At 42.6% G+C, this 13,334-nt stretch overlaps 1 protein-coding gene across 2 annotated transcripts in view; it reads right to left on the bottom strand.

Moving 5' to 3' along the window:
• Window positions 1–10,797, bottom strand: part of LOC126334715 (multiple inositol polyphosphate phosphatase 1) — a 289,351-nt gene extending 278,554 nt beyond the window's left edge. The window contains exon 1 of one of the 2 annotated variants that reach the window (XM_049997226.1): window positions 10,689–10,797. The gene's annotated coding sequence lies outside the window, so the exon portion shown is untranslated. The remainder of the gene's footprint in view (window positions 1–10,688) is intronic. The other variant, XM_049997228.1, reaches the window with a different exon arrangement.
• Window positions 10,798–13,334: the final 2,537 nt, after the last annotated feature.

Here is a 13,334-nt window from a genome sequence, read left to right as displayed (position 1 = left end):
TTTTGTGTGTCAGTTTAGTGTTGATCAGAATAAGTAAAGAGAGGAATGTCTGAGAACGTTCAGTTTTTCTTAGCTGCTTGAAAATCTAATAACGTAGAGGTTTTCCAGCACTGTCATTTATAAATTTTTGTGAGGGGATATTTCAACGTGTCGTCCCGTGCTAAGACCTTCGCCCAATAAGCGTGGTGCGTTCTCGGGAGACAGCATGTGTTTTGGTTTCCCTGTAGGCATAGCTCTGGCGGGGTAAGGATAACCTTTTCGTCACAGTGTGCGAGGGAAGTGGCACGACAACTGGAAATGTACTCCAAAGTTGAAGTACGCGGGACACCACAATTCTTGTGGGCAAAAGTCTAAATCTCCCACAGATTTACTATGAAACTCTGGCGCAAGATGGACTAAATGCAATGTCACGCCCAACAGCAGTGAAGTGTGCCAACTGTTTGACCAAGACCGCACAGATGTGGGTGATGCTGACCATCGACGTCGGCCAGGAAAACGAGGAACTGATTCGCAGCAACCGCAGAATTTCCGACGATAAGAACGTTCACATAGTGATTCTATAACGACCAAGTAGCGGGTTTCTGTCCTCGAAATATTAAATGATTGGTAGAACGTTCCGACAGTTGTTTACACATACTTGGTAACTATGTTGAAAAGGAGTGTCGTGTATCTGTCTACTGTAGGATTCAATAAAAGTTACGTGGTCTCTCATAATAATGTGTAACTAAGACCCCTTGTATATTATCACACAGCTGACTTCCATTTTAAAGATCGTCTTGGACACACTTATCCTTTTCTGAACTGAAATTTTCATGAACATTTGTGAGTTAGTACACTGGAGCATTGTCTTTGCAATGTTCCATACTCTGCTCCACTTACTTCCTTCAAACATTTTTGAAGATGCTTCTTTTCAGCTCATTATCTCAGTTCTCTGTCTCCCAATGAACACAGCTGAAACTACTGTTAGAAGCTGTTCAAATTCGTATAAAACAACGCAGAACAACTGCTATATTTAGAGTAAAAGAGCGCGAGTGCAGGACATTGCAGTCAGCACGGAGACTAAACGAGACAAGTGGGCGTAAAGCATACAGCTATCCAGAATGAGATTTTCACTCTGCAGAGGAGTGTTCGATGATACGAAACTTCCTGGCAGATTAAAACTGTTTACCAGACCGAGACTCGAACTCGGGACGCAAGTGCTTTACCTCTGAGCTATCCAGGCACAACTCACAACCCCTCCGCACAGCTTTAATTCTGCCAGTACCTCGTCTCCCACCTTCCAAACTTCACAGAAGCTCTTCTGTGAAACTTGCAGAACTAGCACTCCTGAAAGAAAGGATATTGCGGAGACATGGCTTAGCCACAGCCTGGGGGATGTTTCCAGAATGAGATTTTCACTCTGCAACGGAAGAGCTTCTGTGAAGTTTGGAAGGTGGGAGACGAGGTACTGGCGGAATTAAGGCTGTGTGGACGGGTCGTGAATCGCGCTTGAGTAGCTCAGGGGTGAAATTCCAGGAATCGAGCTAGCTGCTTCCTAGTAATGAACATGTGCTCAACTTCGCCTCATCAGCTTTGCTGGGGGACACGGAAAGAGCCTCCAAGGAGAGAGTGTGCTTAGCGCTTTACATACACTCGAGCGTCCCCTGGGAAATGGTTGAAATTACCCTCATTCGTTACTCTAACAAAGGAGAAGGCTATTGAAATCTTGACAGTTGAGATAAGAAGTTATACAGTAAAATCCGTCTACAAAGCTCCTGATGAAAAATATAACTTCAGTCCCCCAGTGAATTTTCAAAATCAGGACACTCATATTGTCGTGGGTGACATTAACAGCCATAGTAGCGTATGGGGCTACGAGGATGATGATGTGAACGAAGAGGACTTACTGAAGTGGGCTAACTGCAGAAGATTAACTTTCTTAGATGACAGCAAACTACCAGCTTCATTTAACAGCAGCCGCTGGAAAAGGGGATATAATCCCGAGCAGCGACACTGTTTCCCGCCACTGTGTGAAGACTGCATCATTACCTGTACATGGCCGGCCGCTGTGACCGAGCGGTTCTGGGCGCTTCAGTCTAGAACCGCGCTGCTGCTACGCTCGCAGGTTCGAATCCTGCCTAGGGCATGGATGTGTGTGATGTCCTTAGGTTAGTTAGGTTTAAGTAGTTCTAAGTCTAGGGGACTGATGACCTCCAATGTTAAGTCCCATAGTGCTTAGAGCCATTTGAACCATTACCTATACCTGGCACACAATGTAGGCCAATCTGCTATCAGGTGTTTGCAGCTATCAAACCACAGGTGATCCCGTTTTGTAGGCGATTCAACTTGAAGAAGGCCAACTGGAATAGTTTTGCGGAAATTCTGGAGGAGACAACACTAAACATTGAACCCGTGAGACACTCCTACAACCGTTTTGTAGATACTGTGAAGAAATGCTTTCGCGCTTCGATTCCCAGAGGCTGCCGGACAACATACATTCCGGGTATGAATGATGAATTAACGTCAAAACTGCAAGAATACCTTAGACCCTTTCAACACGGATACAGTAAAATTAGGACAGACACTATCCCAGGAATTGGCGAAAGCCATACAAAACTGATGGATTGAAACAGTAGAGAGCATTGACATGTCCAAGAGCAGCAGAAAAGCTTGTTAACTACTCAAACGACTCAGTAATGACCCATGTGTCGCCAGAGATCCAACGTAACCCCAAATGAAGTCGCCCACCAGGTGCTGCTGCATGGGAAAACTGAAGCAAGAAAGAAAGAAAAAATAGGGATATCCCAGCAACATCCACAAACGAAAGTGTTGTCCGCTAAGTTTACTTCGGAATAACTGAAAGCTGCTATTAAGAAGCGTGAACACGGCAAGGCGTCAGAAGTTGACGATTTATTGGTGGAGCAGATAGTACATTTTGGCCCTGCGGCTATGAGATGGCTACTGCAGTTCTATAAAACGAGGCGTGTTTTTTAAGTACCGTTTTGAAATTAAAAAAAGACTTGCTAAGATATCTCAATAATTTTGTTTTTACATGAAAGCCTGTAGCTTAATCTACGCACTGACGCCATTACAGTCTGATTCTTCCTTGTTTATGTTGTGTACTGAGTGTTTAAGATGCCTCCGATAATCGTGAGTCCCGCTGACTGTGAAGTACACGCTGTTATAAGATTTCTTAGCGCTAAAGGCCTAAAAGCGATCGATATTCATCGTGAGATCTGTGCAGTTTACGGAGAAAACATTATGAGTGATGGAATGGTAAGAAAGTGGGTGAGAGCATTTAAAGACGGCTGCACAAATGTGCATGATGAACAACGGAGTGGGCGTCCTTAGGTCGTTAATGAAAGTTCGGTGCAGGAAGTGGATAATAAGGTGAGAGAAAACAGACGCTTTACGATTTCCTCCTTGCGGGATGACTTTCCTAATGTTTCTCGTAGTGTTTTGCATGGCATTGTGACCGAGCACTTCAATTACCGAAATTTGTGTGCACGTTGGGTACTGAAAATGTTGACGGATGTGCACAAAACCAAACGTTTAGACAGTGCATTGACTTTCCTTGAGCGGTACCACAAAGACAGTGATGAGTTCTTAAGCTAAATTGTTACGGGCAATGAAACATGGGTGGCCTACGTCACACCAGAATCAAAGCAACAGTCCATGGAAGTTGAGCAAGGGCATCGTTTTGCTGCAAGACAATGCCCGTCCGCATGTGGCGAATCAGACCAACGATCTCACCACATCTTTTCGATGGGAAACTTCCTACAGCCCCGATCTTGCGCGCAGTGACTACCATCTGTTCCTGCACTTGAAGAAACACCTGAGCGGCCAGCGTCTTCAAGACGATGACGAAGTCAAAACAGTGGCGATGCAGTGGTTAACAATTCAGGCGGCAGACTTCTATGAGGAGGGTATTCAAAAACTGGTACAACGTTATGACAAGTGCCTCAATATTGACGGAAATTACGTAGAAAAGTAGATTAAGGTACAGGCTTTCATGTAAAAATAAAATTATTGAGATATCTTAGCACGTCTTCTTTTTAATTTCAAAACGATACTTACTTAAAAACACGCCTCGTAACTGCCTCACAAGACAGCAGATTCCTAAAATATAGAGAAGGACAAAGATTGGCGCCATACTTGAACCCGGCAATCCAGCTTGCGATGCCAAGAACTTCCTCCGTGTATCTCTTTTGTGCCATCTTTACAAAACCCTCGAAAGAATGTTGAACAATCGTCTCAGGCCTGTCACCGAGCCACAGCTGATTCCACAAAAAGCTGGATTTAGACCAAATAAAAATTGTACAGCACAAATACGCAGTCTGACACAAAATATCGATGATGGTTTTGAACATGGTCTCGTCACTGGAGCAGTATTCGTGGATCTCTCCGCAGCCTATGCTACTGTGTAGCACAATATCATTTTGCACAACTAACGAGAGATTATGAATTTACCAGCTTCATAGAAACCCTCCTTCAGAACCGTAGATTCTACGTAGAACTATGCGGCAAGAAAAGTAGGCGGAGAATACAAAATAGCCGTCTCCCTCAAGGTTGGGTCCTAGCACCAGCCTTGTTTAACATCTATACTAACGATCAGCCACAACCTCTTGACACAAAAAGTTTCGTCTATGCTGACGATCTGGCACTAATATTTGAAGCCAAAGACTTCGAAGCAGTAGAGAGACATCTAACAAATGGACTTCACACTCCCCCGGCATACTATCCAAATAATTGCCTGAAAACGAATCCGGCTAAAACTCAAGTATGCGCTTTTCATCTAAGAAACAAAGACGCCAACAGAAAATTTACTTGTATGGGATGGTATGGAGTTGGAGCACTGTCACAATCCAAAATACCTGAGGGTCACGCTGGACCGTGTGCTGACATTCAGGAAGCACTGCCTAAATACAAAACAAAAAGTATACGCCCGCAATAACATCATCAGAAAGCTCACAGGTAGCGGATCGGGTGCCCAAACGACAGTACTCAGAACGTTGGCACTTGCATTATGTTACTCTGCCGCTGAATACGCCTGCCCTGTTTGGTATAGTTCTGTTCATGCCAGACATGTGGATGTTGCCCTCAACGAGTCATGTAGAATAACACCAGGATGCCTGAGAGTAACGCCTGTCTACAAACTCTACAGCCTCCCGGGGACAACTCCACCAGATATAAGGTGGGAAAGTTTCTACGAACACAGAGAGAAGCAAAGAGGAACTAAACGCAGGTCACTCGCTGCATGGACACCAACCTGCCCAAGCAGGATGAAATCTAGGAAGAGCTTTCTAAAAATTTCCGTCAAAGGCAGTACATCACAGCCAATGGCACGACAAAAACCTGTGGACAACCAGAAACGCAGATACCACGTCATGGATTCCACCTTCGGAAGCCCTCCCCCCAGGTAAAAACCTGCATTGGAAACAGCCCAAGTCCCTCAACAGACCTTAGTGGTGTGGGTAGACCACAGGATAATATGGCCAAACTGAACTACCGTGAGGACCCATCAATTGCATGCGATTCTGGAGCAGGATAAACCACCAAGCACATGTACAGCTGTCCTCAGTGACCAAGTTTCCTGCAGGCTGGAGGACCTGTCGTGGTCCAGGGACAATTCCGTCGACGTCACTAATTTCTGGTCTGATTGTATTTAGTGTTTGTGGTCTGTTTACATGTAAATATAATATCATTATATGGTTCTGTTTATATGTATTAATTTTGTGTAATTAGTCTGTTTTTCCCCTTTTGTCTACTTTTATAAAACACTTTTGACACGAGTAGACAAATAAAATCAGCTGTGATGGATACATTTTTTTGTGACTACACGTAGCATAAATTACATTTCAACACAGCTTCCATATTTTACACTCTCATGAAAGAGTGTTGTACGAAATGCAGAGTCTCTTCCCATTCTATCTAAAGGCGACTGTAAGGTATGTAGCTGCAAATGACTCTAGTAAAAGAATAAATACCTGCTTCTAATTAGATTTCTTGTTGGTTGATATGATGCGTTAATAGGGGAATAAATAATATATACTGCAGAGATATTGCCAAGTAAAAGATATTATAGGAACAGTGTTTTCACATCCCACTGCACATCACAAATGAAGTTTTTGGCTCAGATATTATTTTCTGAACAATTACATTGGTGTGTAAGTACGAATTATTTACAGACGAATGGAAAAACTGGTAGAAGCCGACCTCGGGGAAGATCAGTTTGGATTCCGTAGAAATGTTGGAACACATGAGGCAATACTGACTTTACGACTTATCTTAGAAGAAAGATTAAGGAAAGGCAAACTTACGTTTCTAGCATTTGTAGACTTAGAGAAAGCTTTAGACAATGTTGACTGGAATACTCTCTTTCAAATTCTAAAGGTGACAGGGGTAAAATACAGGGAGCGAAAAGCTATTTACAATTTGTACAGAAACCAGATGGCAGTTATAAGAGTCGAGGGGCATGAAAGGGAAGCAGTGGTTGGGAGGGGAGTGAGACAGGGTTGTAGCCTCTCTCCGATGTTATTCAAAATGTATATTGAGCAAGCAGTAAAGGAAACAAAAGAAAAATTTGGAGTAGGTATTAAAATCCAGGGAGAAGAAACAAAAACTTTGAGGTTTGCCGATGACATTGTAATTCTGTCAGAGACAGCAAAGGACTTGGGAGAGCAGTTGAACGGAATGGACAGTGACTTGAAAGGAGGGTATAATATGAACATCAACAAAAGTAAAACGAAGATAATGGAATGTAGTCGAATTAAGTCGCGTGATGCTGCGGGAATTAGATTAGGAAATGAGACGCTTAAAGTAGTAGAGGAATTTTGCTATTTGGGGAGCAAAATAACTAATGATGGTCGAAGTACAGAGGATATAAAATGTACACTGGCAATGGCAAGGAAAGCGTTTCTGAAGAAGAGAAATTTGTTGATATCGAGAATAGATTCAAGTGTCAGGAAGTCGTTTCTGAAAGTATTCGTATGGAGTGTAGCCATGTACAGAAGTGAAACATGGACAATAAATAGTTTGGACAAGAAGAGAATAGAAGCTTTCGAAATGTGGTGCTACAGAAGAATGTTGAAGATTAGGTGGGTAGATCACATAACTAATGAGGAGGTATTGAATAGGATTGGGGAGAATAGAAATTTTTAAGGTAAAGATAATTTTCTATTTGAATATGAATGATCGGAGGGAAATAATTTGGGCGGTGTGAAATCTGGAAAGAGCAATGTGTTTGAGGTACACGTTTGTATACTGGTTATGTTTCTACGTCGACGTTGCCAGCGCCACTTAACGTAAAGGAATCCTCTACATCTGTGATATATACACAGTGAATTCCCTAATAAATTGCACGAAATCAATGGTATATGAAAATGTAATAGAAAGAGGAGGGAAGCTGGGTGCCCTTTTGTAATGCATACATTGTGACTGATTGATGTCATCACTTTGTGCAGTTTGTATGATCTGAGGTTGTCATTATAACTTGTAAGCTGTTTATCTCAATAAGAAACTAAATCCCGGGTGGCTACCGTTAAAGCGCAGCTACTCACAGAGGTTCAGTGTGAGCTGTAATTATCGTAAGGCATCGAAACTTGGTTGACACTCTGGTGCGTTACTGAGAAACCGATTTACGCTGGAAAAAAATTAGTTCCAATTTCGACCACAAGGTGCAAATCTGGCTCTGTGAATGCAAGAAATAAGTAGTGAAGTGTTTCCATATGTAATGGATTAGAGGCGACACGTGGGCAGAAAAGGTCAGACAAGTGAGAAAGGCATAATGTTGATTTTATCATTAATCGCCACTTACACACTTCGTTCTATATGAGTACCGGAGACGTCAATGAGATGCTATACAGCATCACATTTGCATCTCGTGGCCAGAATTGGGACTAATTTTTTTCCAGCGCAAATCGCTACCAAGTTCCGCTGCCTTATGATAATACAGCCCACACTGGACCTCCATGAAGAGTTGCACTTGAATTATAATCACACGGTATTAATTTCTAACCATTCGTTCCTAATATCAAAAAATTAACTCTAGGGCCTTCACGAATCTGTATAATTTTGCTTCTAAATATTCTTGATACACTGTATTGCAGAAGAGAGCTGTAAAACATTCGGTTAGTAGCATTGAAATGATACCGAACTTCAAATCAACATACTTAATGCTTAAAGCATGGAAAAGTGTCCTCATTCTTGGCCACAATGACGCCTCTTCGAGATTCAAGAGGATTCGAGCCCGATCAAAAATCCTGTTTCATGGCAGATGTATAGTGGTTTCACCACTCCGCGTCTCCTCTGTCACATAGGGTGATGTCGCTCTGCGTCACTTACATCCGCAAGAGAAGGTTTCAATTATTCTTTGCGTAACTCGCAAGAGGCCCTGCACTTTTTCCGGCTGTCCCACGTTGCAGGACGACTCTGCCAGTACCTATTCCTACTTCCAAACTTGACAAAATCTCTCTTGCTTATGTTAGTGGACTATCTCTCTTGGAGGGAAGGATATTACAGACTGGGGGATTATTCACAGAATGAATCATTCACTCTGCAGAGCACTATGTTTTAATCTACCAGGAAATTTCAAAACAGCGCACAATCCGCTGCAGACGAACGACTCATTCTGAACTTATCTCGGACTTTTATATCTGCCGACAGACTTAATCCTTACCTCCAGAATACCACGCCATAAAATTTAACAAACAAGTCCAGAGTTAACACAGAGTTGCAAAGCTGTTCCGAGTAAATAGTTCGGTTTGTTTTCGTACATTATAGTGCCTGCGGTTTAATTAAAAGAATGCCGCACGCAGACAAACACTAATATCTATCTATTAGCCTGTAGAATCCCAGCTCTATTTTATACAGAACACACCAAATTGACTTTCGCTTCCAACTAAGTCACAGCAGAAAAAAAACAAAGCAATATATTGAATCATTTATAGCACAGAATACATTCTCACCATTCTGCGCAATTGGTTCCGCATGAAACTGTATTGACATGCTGCCACAGCAACAAACACAACTTTAAACTTAAAATTCATATCGATATTATCAGTACATCCTGCAGTCTAAAATTAGTTCTTTAGCTGTACACCGATTAAGAGTGTCCTCCACCATTCCAGATCCTCACAGATATTTCGACTTAAATATTCCATATCTTTTCTTCAAACTTAGCTGTGAATTTCAAACGCTTGATTTCCATTCGATTGCAAAAGGTGACTGTGTCAATGAGTCTTTCAACAATGTTATTTGGTCACGACTTCAAAAACGCATTTGTTGGATATCAGAAACGTAGACATGAAGTAAAGGTGCTACCATCAAATCTAATGATGAAAGTGAATGGAGAATAAATGTTGTGGGGCAATTGGGAGTGAAACTTGCTGCTTGAGGATTGAGACAATAAACGACCGGGAAAAGTAGAAGTAAAGTAATACTTGCTCAAAACGGAATCGCCTGGGACTAAAATATTTTTCCAAATTGGTCAAAATTCCGGATTACACAAAACTCACTGGGCTATATAAAATTTGTGAGGTATCATGTACAAAAGTACAGTAAAGATTTTTAATTATGCATATACTGAATTTACGTACCTTCACTGCAGCGCAGTAGATGTTCATTTACTGTATATTGGACAACAGAGCACTGGACTATTACACTAATTGATAAATAACACAGCATTTCTATATTTTTACTCGAACTTTAAATTCGTTTATTATTGTATGCACATATATATTATTCCCATGTTTATTTGTTTTACCACTTTTATCGCCACATATCAAGGAGGGAAAGTTGTTTTAATTTACTGTTCAAAATTAATTTTCTAGGCAATGTGACCCAGGAGGCAACATCCGTGAATAGCAGAAGATTAAATTTAAACAGAACAGAATATAATGACTACAATGGTTCATGCAGATTCCTAGTAAGAAACCACAACTTATAAATGAACTCTTTGTACCATACAATAGTTCCAACAAGTTGGGAGAACTCGTGTGTGCTGCAAATTGCATAACATCGTTTATGCATATAATGGCATCTTCAGGCGTATTAATGTTTCTAGGGACATCATTTTGCTCCTCTTCTTCTTCCTTTGCTTCTTCTTCGTCATCCTCTGTGTTACGGATTTCTATTTAATCTGTTGCTCAAGTAGAAGTGGAGTGAGCTGACAAAGTCATCACTTCGAATGTAATCATCTGCACTACATGAAACTTTCGTATTTTCATTCATCATGCACAAAAAATGCGTCATTATTTCTAAAAGTGATACCTCATTTTTCTAGAGCGTAGATCTAAAAGTAGTAGGGTAGCAAAAACAATAAGCTAAGTTGTACGCTGCGTAGAAGTTTCAAACGTATAACACTTCCTGAAATAACGGATGAAGAATACTGCTTTTTTTTTTTTTTTTTTTTTTTTTTTTTTTTTTTTTTTTTTTTTTTAACACTGTCTGCATAAGCCATTTCCACTCTCAGTAAGATTAACAACTGATTTCGTTGTTGCTCTGTAGGTAACGCCGCCAATCAGGAGGAGCAACGGCATTCTGTTGACATGTGACTCACTGTTTACATGGAAATGCGAATAATAACACTCTCTGGAAGCATAACTCTCGAGTATCAGTGTACAGTAACCTGCCCAATCTGACCTTCCAGAAGCATCTTTTGCAAGGAGAGAAGACACGAGGAAAGCTGGCTAAGCTGCGCGTCTGTTTACCTGCTGTGAGGGAGGCAGCAGGTGGCTGCGTAAGCTTGCTGGCTCGCGTCCGCGGCGACTGAGCCACGCCAGCGAGCGACTGCTGCTTCCGACAGCAGCGACGCTGTGGCTGTTCGGGTGATGACGTCAGCGCCGCCGACGCGCGCCGCCGTGCGGTGCGGCGCGGTGGTGCAGGTAACAACATCTGGGACATCGGCGGCCGTTGCCCTTTGATGGAGCTGGTCCAGCTGTGTGTGTGTGTGTGTGCGCGCGCGCGCCCAGATTATCGCTTTCTCCAACAATTCGTGTGCACAAGTGGCGGGATCCCACGGTGAAAGCCTCTCCTGTTCCACAGTGCCGAAAAGGATGTAGAAGTGAACAACCATTTGGAATCACCAAAAACGCAACACATTACCGTGTGTAATACCGTGCAGGACAACCGTTGGCTTTGAAAACAGCTTCCGGTCGTCTCGGATTGGATAAACACAACTCCTGGATAGTTTTCAAAGGAATCTTTATAACACTCTTCATGCAAAATAGTGGCACGTTCTGGTAGCAATGACGGAGGTGGATACCGATCGTGCGCCCTTGTCTTCAAAGCAGACCACAAAGGCTCAACAACATTGAGATCTAGCGAGTGTGGTGACCGGGGGAGATACGATACAAAACCAACCTTCAAAGATGCGAACTGTGTCAATAGGGGCCCTATCGTCTTGGCGAAAAACATTGTACCATGGGACGGACCTGATCAGCCGAAATGGTCACATAATCCTTGACAGAAATGCCCTTGGAATGCCACAATATGGCTGTTCAAAACTCACCGAATCTCCGCCATGTTTCACTCTCGGGACGGCAACTCGGCCAGAAGTTGGAAACACTGTGAACCTAAGACTCATCCGAACAAATGACATTCTTCCAATGCTTCCGTAGTCCAAATTTCATGGCTTCAGCAGCACGTTTTTCTGTTTCGGGCATTTGCGTCGCTGACGAGTGGTTTTCGAAATCCAGCTCGTCCTGCAATACCTTGCTTCTGAGACTACATTCGTGCTGTTTTGATACTGACAGGGTTCGTGAGTGGGACCTTTGGTTCTGTAGTGATTTTCGCTGCTATCATCCTTTTACTTTTCGCCACAGTCCTCTTTAGTGACAGTCTGTCACAATCACTCAACCAACGCTTTTTTGTCCGCATTGTGACTTAGAGGATGATATTTTTCCGCTTTCCCTGTATGTGGTACGAATCTTCGATACGATGTCTTCTGAAACATCGAACACTTCGACTACCTTGGTTACGGACGCACCTATGATACAAGCAGCAACAATTTGCGCACGTTTGAATCCACTTAGCTCCGACATAATTCTCTCACAGCTACTCAGAGTCCACCTGACCACGACTGACGCTTGCAGTTACTGAGGACACGGCACTGGTGCTGTTCGTGGTCAAAGAGACCAGCGCAACCTGCAGGTGCAAATAGTTCAAATGGCTCTGAGCACTATGGGACTTAATATCTGGTGTCATTAGTCCCCTAGAACTTAGAACTACTTAAACCTGACTAACCTAAGGACATCACACACGTCCATACCCGCTGCAGGATTCGAACCTGCGACCGTAGCGGTCGCAAGGTTCCTGACTGAAGCGTCTAGAACCGCTCGGCCATCACGGCCGGCCAACCTGCAGGCTTGGCTAGCACCTGCATTTATGTTCACACATGCATTCTTGTCGTTTTTCCAATCTCTGAGTGTTGAGGCCTCTTGCTGTTCATTTTGTGTATTAATGACTTTGCATACCACATTAATTGTAACCTCATATATTTCGGAGGTGATGCAGAATCTAAAATGAAGTAGTCTGAAAAAAGCTGCACAAATATTGAATAAAATCTGGATAAGATTTCAGATGGTGCAAAGATTGCAACTAGTTTTAAAAGTTCAGAAATGTAACAATGTGGCCTTCACAACGCGAATCAACGTATCCAGCGAACATGGTACCCAACAGTTGCAACTGGAATCGGTCAACTCGTACAAATACGTAGGTGTAACAGCCTGTAGTGGTATAAAATGGAACGATCACTTAGACTCAGCCGTAGACGAGGCAGGTGGCAGGTTTCTGTTTCGTTGGCTGGATACTAGGAAACTGTAATCAGTCTGCAAAGAAGAATGCTCATAAAACAGTCGTGGGCCCCATCGTAGAATACTGCTCTAGTCAAATAAGACTAGCAGGGGATATTCAACGTATACCAAGAGATTTTTTCCAGTTCATAATGCCGCGTGGGGTAGCCGAGCGATCTAAGGCGTCGGAGGTTCGAGTCCTCCCTCGGGCATGGGTGTGTGTGTGTTGCCCTTAGCGTAAATTAGTTTAAGTTAAATTAAGTATTGTGTAAGCCTAGGGACGAGAGACCTCAGCAGTTTGGTTCCATAGGAACTTACGACAAATTTCCAAATTTTCCAGTTCATAATGGGGTTGGTACACCAGTAGGCCTATGTGTGATATGAAGAAACAAGCAGTCTTTGTTGCAGAGTTAATTTTTTTCTTTTATTTCCCGATTATGGCTTTCACCTTTATTTAGGCATCTTCGGACTGGCCTACCGAAGAAATCAAAATTTCGCAATAGTAGCGTGGCCACATTTAGTAAGATTGGATTACCAAGAAATATTTAAAAATTTACTGATATT

The sequence above is a fragment of the Schistocerca gregaria genome, chromosome 2, assembly GCF_023897955.1.
Source record: "Schistocerca gregaria isolate iqSchGreg1 chromosome 2, iqSchGreg1.2, whole genome shotgun sequence".
Classification (NCBI taxonomy): domain Eukaryota; kingdom Metazoa; phylum Arthropoda; class Insecta; order Orthoptera; family Acrididae; genus Schistocerca; species Schistocerca gregaria.
This window is presented reverse-complemented; position numbering and strand designations above follow the sequence as displayed.